At 41.5% G+C, this 10,381-nt stretch overlaps 1 protein-coding gene across 5 annotated transcripts in view; it reads right to left on the reverse strand.

The window, feature by feature from the left end:
* Positions 1-4,208, reverse strand: part of LOC109907443 (semaphorin-4A-like) — a 45,714-nt gene extending 41,506 nt beyond the window's left edge. For 2 of the 5 annotated variants that reach the window (XM_020505404.2, XM_020505402.2), the window contains exon 1: positions 3,888-4,199. The gene's annotated coding sequence lies outside the window, so the exon portion shown is untranslated. Of the gene's footprint in view, positions 1-3,887 lie in introns of all 5 variants that reach the window. The other 3 variants (XM_031793548.1, XM_020505406.2, XM_020505403.2) reach the window with 3 other exon arrangements.
* Positions 4,209-10,381: the final 6,173 nt, after the last annotated feature.

A 10,381-nucleotide genomic window follows, 5' to 3' on the forward strand; every position in this document is an offset into this window, starting at 1 on the left:
ACTAGGGTTATATGAAAACATCACTAGGACTCATTGTGGTAGGGGTAACCCCAGCTGCAAAGAAAGAGGAGAAGACAAGAAAGAGAAGACTCGTCTTTGTCCAAGCCAGGGTACAGATGTGACATCGAGAGAGTGGGACAGAGAGAGAAAGAGAAGACTCGTCTTTGTCCAAGCCAGGGTACAGATGTGACATCGAGAGAGTGGGACAGAGAGAGAAAGAGAAGACTAGTCTTTGTCCAAGCCAGGGTACAGATGTGACATCGAGAGAGTGGGACAGAGAGAGAAAGAGAAGACTCGTCTTTGTCCAAGCCAGGGTACAGATGTGACATCGAGAGAGTGGGACAGAGAGAGAAAGAGCAAGCGAGAGCGAGGCAAAAGACGGAGGCAAATCTCCAGCGAAAGCTTTGATCCCCCTAGGCCCGTGTGGTTGCCATGACTACAGCAGATCTGACCAGCCCGGAGCGTAGAGTGGCGAGGAGGAGCAGCTCCGCAGACCCTCATATCAATTAAGTTCATGTCAATTAACTTGTGCCATTACTGGATTACTCATTAAACTAAAAAGGTCCGCAACAAATATTATGCGTTTAAAAAAGGTTAAGTGTACAATACTGTTTACATATCTGGCTGTGTTGACAAAATCACTACAAATCCCATCGAGCCAAGCGGTAAGAGGCTACCCGTTGCCACAGTTCCAATAACAGACAAACTTCCAGCTAACCTTACAACTATGTATCTCAAAACCGAACTTGGATTCGTGTTAAGGAGCAATGATATCCTTTGCCGCCATTGTCTTACACGACAGATACCCCAAACCAGTCATGACTATTTCAATAAATAATTTAAGTTTCTTTCCAGCAAATTTCTTAGTTACATGATTTTATAACTAGCAGAGTTTTGAAGTGTAGGGTGCAGTATTTATGACCTTTAGCAATGAGGGTCGAAAATTAGCATAGTTCAGTTAGCCAGCAAGGGAAAACAAGCTTGGCACAGGATATAGCTGGGCGCACATGCCCACTAGGCTAATTAAGGACAGCGGTTATATTTTTTGATGCCCTGATATCTGGAGTTGGCTGCATAAGGTTTAAAAATGAACACATTAGATGACAGATTTATAAGAAGAGCGAATTGATATACAATCCCAAAATCAGCTGTAACTGTCAGTCAAACAAAGGTTCAAATTATGTTTAAGTGAACCTGAAAACATTAAAGAAATGGCAAAATCACTTCCATACACAGCAGACTCCTCCTCCTCACCACTCTATTACCAGGTCTGACGAGGGGTTTGGGGTTTTAGTTGAGTGTGCGGGTATGCATGCGTTCATGCGTGTGTCTAGCTGAGGTTGAGTGTGTTTATCTGCATGTCTAATGGTGTGTATTGGTGTGTGTGTGCGTGCATGAGCATGCACACATGCTGCACAACTGTTTTTCCAAGAACAAGCCTATTAACTAGGATGCAATAGCACACTTCCCCCCCGAGACTGCCTGGTGACACCAGTCTATTGAAGCATACAAAGCCTCTTCAATAGACAGGAACCACTAGACACCTGCACTTCTGCCCACCACGCACCTTTATCTGCTTTCACAGATTACTCACTGACTCATGATATGAAGATCTGAGGGAAAAGCCCCCATTTATGAACAATACTGTCAGACGAAAGGGTTGGAGAACTTCAGACTACCAGCCAGGCAATAAAGCATCAGCATGTCCAGAGGCTGAAGCTGACTTCAAACAAGAGGATTGTGCTGTGCAGGCTTTGGTTTCAAGAGCTGTGGAGATCCTCCACCAATGACAGAAGGAGGCTTGAGCGATATACTGTTTTTATATATATATAGTGTATAGTGTATATATAGTGTGTGTAATAAATATATATATGTAGACACTTTCAAATGAGTGGATTCAGCTATTTCAGCCACACCCGTTGATGACAGTTATTTAAAACAGCCATGCAATCTCCATAGACAAACATTGGCAGTAGAATGGCCTTACTGAAGTCCATTGACTCAACGTGGCACCGTTAACTTCACAACAAATCTGTTTGTCAAATACAAATACAGCATACAATGACATTCTAGACAATTCTGTGCTTCCAACTTAGAACAGTGTGGAAAAACTTGACTGGCCTGCACAGAGCCCTGACCTCAACCCCATCAAACACCTTTGGGATGAATTGGAACTGCAAACCAGGCCTAATCACCCAACATCAGTGCACGCAAGTCCCTGCAGCAATGTTCCAACATCTAATGGAAAGCCTTCCCAGAAGAGTGGAGGTTGTTATAGCAGCAAAGGGAGGGGACCAACTCCATATTAATGCCCATGATTTTGGAATGAGATATTAGGCAAGCAGGTGTCTACAAACTGTAGGTCATGTGGCATATATAAAATGTGTCACATCAATTATATCCAGCGCAGGGCTACAGCTATGCATTTGCTTTGCTAACTTGATAGTTACGAGGCTAGATGTCAAGATCAAGCTTCTTGGTTAGAGCAGAGACATTCAATCCCCTCATGCCTTTGTCTCTGTTTGTGTCCATTTTTTTTTTTTGGTGAAAAAGCACCCCTTGTGCACACATTCAGTAATACAGTATGTCCTGGTATGGTACAGAAGCGGTATAACTATGACAATCTGGATACCACCCAACCCTAGACAGAATAATTAGTTTGTGCGCCTCTGATGCACACTTCAACCATCTATCCAATTTTCCACCTGAGTGAGTAAGAGCAAGACAACCCTCCCTCTCCATCCCTTTGCCACAAAGACAACAGTCAGTCAATGACTTCCTTCATATTTGCAGCCAAGCATGGCTTTCCGTTGGCATTAGATCTGTCACAGAATAACAAAAATGCATTAAAACCACTTTGAAACACAAATGTAGCCATTTCATGGGTTAGCCTATATTGCATGGGTATTCTGCATTCTCCATCTCCGAGCAGCAGTGACAATGGAATCAGGAGGTAGACTCACGTTTGAGAGCGCGTAGACAATCCTAACCTACATCTTTAAGATGTTATTGACCCAGTCAAATAAATAGATGTATATTTCTCACATGTGTCGAATACAACAGGTGTAGATCTTACAGTGAAATGCTCACTTACAAGCTTTTAACCAACAATACGTTTAAGAAAAATAAGTTAAGTAAAAAAAATAGATGAGTAAAAAATATAATAAGTAGAGAGCAGCAGTAAAATAACAGAAGTGAGGCTATACAGGGGGTACCGGTACAGAATCAAGGGGGGGGGGGGGGGGGGGGGGAGTTTGGTTGGCCAACTTCGCTGGGCAAACACAGACAGACAACCAAGTCAAAGGTTATGAACTAGTGAATATAGCTTATTTTTCCACTGCTGATATTATTCGACACCCACAAACATTGGATTCCAGAGTGAACACTGCAACTGAATTTCATAACAGTAAAACAACAAAAGTACAAGACAAATGGAAAACAATCCCCACATTCCACTCCCAAAACATTCCACAGCGCGAGTCAGCCAGAGGAAAACACGTGTTTTCCAAAGTTCATCCCATAATTGTTGCTTTCTCTCGGTTTACAACACCCAGCGCGCAAAAGGCATTCAGAATCTTTTGCAAAATACAGGCGTGTATTATCACAAATCTTGTTTTGTTCCGTTCCCATTCCCAATGCAAATTCGACAAAACATTTGAAGGCTACCACGAGAGTAACGTTATGCTGGCTGTAACATGGGCCGTTTACAATCAAAACGCTCACTGAATGAAAAGCTGAACTAGCAACAATGTTCCGGCTAACAACGTTAAGTGGTTGTGCTGGTTCAAATGTACTAATTTAAAGTACATAGCTAGCCTATCTAACGTGCTCTACTGCAAATCAATTGAAAAAGGCTACTAAAAGTGCCTACTCGTCAGTGTTCTTACCTACATCTCAAAGGGCAGAGAACAAGGTATCTTCACGGAATGCGTTTATGCGTGTCTTCTCCCGGCGTTGTTCTATCCAGCGCACCCTTGAGTTCAGGTAGGCTGGATTGGTGTAGTAGTTTACGTCGCTCAGGTAGCAAGCTCTGCTCTCGCTTCCGAACGAAATAAGTCGTGCCCACAAAAGGAAACCGCTGACCGTAAACATTTGCTCTTGGAGCTCCCAGTGGAAAAAAACGGCTGTCTGCCTGGCCTGCCTCCTCCCATATAATTGTATGGCCTCCGCTCAGCAAAGTGAACACACGGTTGATCAACAGATTACCGTAGACTATCTCTCTTGATCAACAGGCGCCATCTATAGGAGGAAACCGGTAAGACTATAACCAAAGATTGTATTATCCTCTGCAGCTGATAACACAATATTATAGGTTATACAGATCAAATCCACTATGTTGCTTGTGGTCACATCATTACATTTTCCCTTCATTACAATTAATGTTAATACATTTTTCTCAATGCCTTTGTCAACTTTAAAGCCCATTCTGGTTTTTGGAAATAACAATGCTGATTATAATAGGTCTACTGTAGTAGATATATAAGCAATGTGGCACGAGGGGGTGTGGTATATTATTATTATACCTTTATTTCAACAAGGAACACAGACTGAGACCAAGGTCTCTTTTTTTTATCACAGATAATACAAAAAAACAAAAATACAGCAACAGATTTCATTTACACACAGGTTATTCTACTAACAGGTTATTCTACTAACAGGTTATTCTACTAACAGGTTATTCTACTAACAGGTTATTCTACTAACAGGTTATTCTACTAACAGGTTATTCTACTAACAGGTTATTCTACTAACAGCACAAGGACTTGCATTACCCGAAACAGTTACAAGCAATACAAAAATAAAAATGCTACAATAAATATTTTAAATGGGCAAAGGGGACAAGAGTCTCAAGTTTAAGTTCAGTCTGCAGGCTATTTCATAGGCAAGGAGCGTAACAGGAAAAGGCAGCCATACCCAACTCTGTGGAGATCGCATGGGCCTCAAGGGTAATCCATGCTTGAGACCTGGTTTTAGGAATTCTAATTCTAATGTTGATGAGTGATGATAAATAAGAAGGTAGCTTATTCAGAAGTGTTTTATTGACAAACACGAGAGCATGTTGTTCTAGTCTCATGGACAGCGAAGTCCAACCTACATTTTTATATAAAACACAGTGGTGAGTTCTGTAGCTAGCACCCGTGTCACGTTCTGACCTTAGTTCCTTTGTTTTGTCTTTGTTTTAGTATGGTCAGGGCGTGAGTTGGGGTGGGCAGTCTATGTTCCTTTTTCTATAATTTGGGATTTCTGTGTTTGGCCTGGTATGGTTCTCAATCAGAGGCAGCTGTCAATCGTTGTCCCTGATTGAGAACCATACTTAGGTAGCCTGGTTTCACTTTTGAGTTGTGGGTGATTATTTTCTGTAGTGTATGTTCACCATACAGAACTGTTTTGTTTATTGTTTTTTGTTCTTTTGTTCGAGTATTCGTTTTCATTAAAAGGCATAATGAATACTTACCACACTGCACCTTGGTCCTCCTCTCTTTCTCCCAACGACGAACATTACAACCCGTAATAAACCTACAGTGGGGCAAAAAAGTATTTAGTCAGCCACCAATTGTGCAAGTTCTCCCACTTAAAAAGATGAGAGAGACCTGTAATTTTCATCATAGGTACACTATGACAGACAAAATGAGAAAAAAAAATCCAGAAAATCAAATTTTTTAATGAATTTTTTGCAAATTATGGTGGAAAATAAGTATTTGGTCACCAACAAACAAGCAAGATTTCTGGCTCTCACAGACCTGTAACTTCTTCTTTAAAAGGCTCCTCTGTCCTCCACTCGTTACCTGTATTAATGGCACCTGTTTGAACTTGTTATCAGTATAAAAGACACCTGTCCACAACCTCAAACTGTCACACTCCAAACTCCACTATGGTCAAGACCAAAGAGCTGTCAAAGGACACCAGAAACAAAATTGTAGACCTGCACCAGGCTGGGAAGACTGAATCTGCAATAGGTAAGCAGCTTGGTTTGAAATCAACTGTGGGAGCAATTATTAGGAAATGGAAGACATACAAGACCACTGATAATCTCCCTCGATCTGGGGCTCCACGCAAGATCTCACCCTGTGGGGTCAAAATGATCTCACGAATGGTGAGCAAAAATCCCAGAACCACACGGGGGGACCTAGTGAATGACCTGCAGAGAGCTGTGACCAAAGTAACAAAGCCTACCATCAGTAACACACTACGCCGCCAGGAACGCAGGATTTGCAGTTCCAGACGTATCCCCCTGCTTAAGCCAGTACATGTCCAGGCCCGTCTGAAGTTTGCTAGAGAGCATTTGGATGATCCAGAAGAAGATTGGGAGAATGTCATATGGTCAGATGAAACCAAAATATAACTTTTTGGTAAAAACTCAACTTGTCGTGTTTGGAGGACAAAGAATGCTGAGTTGCATCCAAAGAACACCATACCTACTGTGAAGCATGGGGTGGAAACATCATGCTTTGGGGCTGTTTTTCTGCAAAGGGACCAGGACTACTGATCCGTGTTAAAGGAAAGAATGAATGGGGCCATGTATCGTGAGATTTTGAGTGAAAACCTCCTTCCATCAGCAAGGGCATTGAAGATGAAACGTGGCTGAGTCTTTCAGCATGACAATGATCCCAAACACACCGCCCGGGCAATGAAGGAGTGGCTTCGTGAGATACCAGCAACAGTGTGTGAAAACCTTGTGAAGACTTACAGAAAATGTTTGACCTCTGTCATTGCCAACAAAGGGTATATAACAAAGTATTGAGATAAACTTTTGTTATTGACCAAATACTTATTTTCCACCATAATTTGCAAATAAATTCATTAAGAATCCTACAATGTGATTTTCTGGATTTTTTTCCTCATTTTGTCTGTCATAGTTGAAGTGTACCTATGATGAAAATTACAGGCCTCTCTCATCTTTTTAAGTGGGAGAACATGCACAATTGGTGGCTGACTAAATACTTTTTTGCCCCACTGTAAGTGCGCAATGAGAAGTAGCATCCAGCGATTTAAGTGTTGATGCCATAGCATGCATGTAAATAATAGCCCCATAATCTATAACAGACATAAAAGTAGCTTGCACAATTTGTCTTCTATTTGTGGAGGACAAGCATGTCCTGTTTCTATGGAGGAAGCCTAGCTTGTTTTTTAGCCATTTACAAAGTTCATCAATATGCATTTTAAAAGACAGTTTATCATCCAACCATATCCCTAAGTATTTATATGCAGATACCTGATTAATTCAAGAACCATCTAAGCTCGTAAGTGCAAGTGTATTTTCAACCAACTTTTTGAACCTATTAAAAATCATAAAATGTGTTTTCTTTGCATTTAAAACAAGTTTCAGCTGTATAAAAGACTCTTGTAATATCTTAAAATAATAGTGATAATGCTTGGTCAGCCGTTGAAGCGATAGAATATATGACAGTGTCATCAGCATATAAATGAATTTGACACTTTCTTATCTCATCACCAATATTGTTTATGTAGAGAGTGAACAGTAATAGACCAAGTATAGAACCTTGTGGGACCCCTTTAACCAAATCCAATGGCTCTGACTGGATGCCGTCGACTCTAACAGCTTGACTTCTATCCTTTAGATAGTTATGAAACCAACGACAGGCATCCAGTCCCAATCCTATGGACGACAGCTTACCCAAAAGTATTGCATGGTCTACAGTGTCAAAAGCTTTAGATAAATCTATGAACAAGGCGGCACAATACTTTCTATTATCTAGGGCATTAGTAATATCATTTACAACACGTACAGTGGCCGTAATAGTACTGTGTTTATGTCTAAAGCCAGATTGATTACTAGAAAGAATACTGTTAATTAAAAAAGATTGTAGTTGCCTATTCACCAGTGACTCTAGAATTTTAGCCAAACAGGAGAGCTTAGAGATGGGCCGATAATTATCCAACTCACTACCATCACCTCCCTTGAGGAGTGGTAAAACAAAAGCTGTTTTCCAAGATTTGGCCAATACACCACGGCTAAGAGCTGTTCTTAGGCACAGCCCTTAGCCGTGATATATTGGCCATATACCACAAACCCCCAAGGTGCCTTATTGCCATTATAAACTGGTTATCAATGTAATTAGAGCAGTAAAAATAAATCAAATCAAATCAAAATCAAATTTTATTTGTCACATACACATGGTTAGCAGATGTTAATGCGAGTGTAGCGAAATGCTTGTGCTTCTAGTTCCGACAATGCAGTAATAACCAACAAGTAATCTAACTAACAATTCCAAAACTACTGTCTCATACACAGTGTAAGGGGATAAAGAATATGTACATAAGGATATATGAATGAGTGATGGTACAGAGCAGCATAGGCAAGATACAGTAGATGATATCGAGTACAGTATATACATATGAGATGAGTATGTAAACAAAGTGGCTAGTGATACATGTATTACATAAGGATGCAGTCGATGATATGGAGTACAGTATATACGTATGCATATGAGATGAATAATGTAGGGTAAGTAACATTATATAAGGTAGCATTGTTTAAAGTGGCTAGTGATATATTTACATCATTTCCCATCAATTCCCATTATTAAAGTGGCTGGAGTTGAGTCAGTGTTATTGTCAGTGTGTTGGCAGCAGCCACTCAATGTTAGTGGTGGCTGTTTAACAGTCTGATGGCCTTGAGATAGAAGCTGTTTTTCAGTCTCTCGGTCCCTGCTTTGATGCACCTGTACTGACCTCGCCTTCTGGATGATAGCGGGGTGAACAGGCAGTGGCTCAGGTGGTTGATGTCCTTGATGATCTTTATGGCCTTCCTGTAACATCGGGTGGTGTAGGTGTCCTGGAGGGCAGGTAGTTTGGCCCCGGTGATGCGTTGTGCAGACCTCACTACCCTCTGGAGAGCCTTATGGTTGAGGGCTGAGCAGTTGCCGTACCAGGCGGTGATACAGCCCGCCAGGATGCTCTCGATTGTGCATCTGTAGAAGTTTGTGAGTGCTTTTGGTGACAAGCCGAATTTCTTCAGCCTCCTGAGGTTGAAGAGGCGCTGCTGCGCCTTCTTCACGATGCTGTCTGTGTGAGTGGACCAATTCAGTTTGTCTGTGATGTGTATGCCGAGGAACTTAAAACTTGCTACCCTCTCCACTACTGTTCCATCGATGTGGATAGGGGGGTGTTCCCTCTGCTGTTTCCTGAAGTCCACAATCATCTCCTTAGTTTTGTTGACGTTGAGTGTGAGGTTATTTTCCTGACACCACACTCCGTGGGTGGAGTCATACCCGTGGTATATACAGTCTGATATACCATGGCTGTCAGCCAATCAGGATTCAGGGCTCGAACCACCAGGTTTATAAATTGGAATAAGTAGGCCTAGCCAAATCAAATTGAACAAAACCAGAAACTAAGATGGCCACATGAGCTATCCTAAGCTATTAATTTACATGGCTTTTGTAAAACATCCTTTTGGCCTATGCAAGTAAAAACCATTGGGTAGGCTCTTCACACATACCTTGCAGTCAAAACCACCTCTCTGATGATACCTGGATGATTGTACCCAATAACATGTAAATAAATTACCTGTAAAAAGTTACATTTTTTATCCAATAATTTGTTTGATATATGCTGGATATGAAACAAAACTGAATTTACACAGCACAGGATCCACAACATCTGACTGCAACCTTGCACCCCAGAGCTCATTACATGTAGATCAACAATCCGTTTTACCTGGTCACTACTTGATCTTGCACCCTCCACAGAACAGTTTCTGGCAATTCTCTGGTGAAAATTCGAAAAAGCTCTTCCCTCAGCCTTCTTGTTGGGCCGGTATACGGAAGGTCATTAAGGAAGGAACAAGAGAAACGCTTACTATAACAAACCATCATTTTTTCATCGTGTCATTTAAACCAATTGTCCGCCTCAGACGCTATCTTGGATAGACATGTGGCCGTTGCATGCCTATGCCAGCGGCAATTTCGAGACAGTTTGACAACTGCTAAAACATATATCGCTGTATCAACGCTGAGACGCTTTGCAAGGGAAGCCAATCAGCGTTGAGCTAAACTGAGCGAGCTCAACTATGAATGGTCCAGGCGCACCAACAACAAAAAAAGGGAAGCCAGTGTGGATTTGGTGGCACTCCTATTGAGAGCATACCTCATTGACAGAAACAACTTCAATTGTTGCATCTCGTTGTGTCGTTGTCCTCCAGTGGCTAGCTAGCCAGCTAGCTAAATTTGGCCCTTTCCTAAATTAGCCATGGATGGAGATAGGGATTTGGACTTGTGGTTTTACTTAAAACAACATACAGGACAATGATTATAACTGTGATTCTGATCCAACCATTAATTCATACATTGTTGTGCCCCTGGCCTGAGAAGATTGACGTTCAATATGTAGCTAGATGTAGAAGGCTAATGTTAACTAG

This window comes from Oncorhynchus kisutch, linkage group LG17 (genome assembly GCF_002021735.2).
Source record: "Oncorhynchus kisutch isolate 150728-3 linkage group LG17, Okis_V2, whole genome shotgun sequence".
In the NCBI taxonomy this organism is placed as follows: Eukaryota; Metazoa; Chordata; class Actinopteri; order Salmoniformes; family Salmonidae; genus Oncorhynchus; species Oncorhynchus kisutch.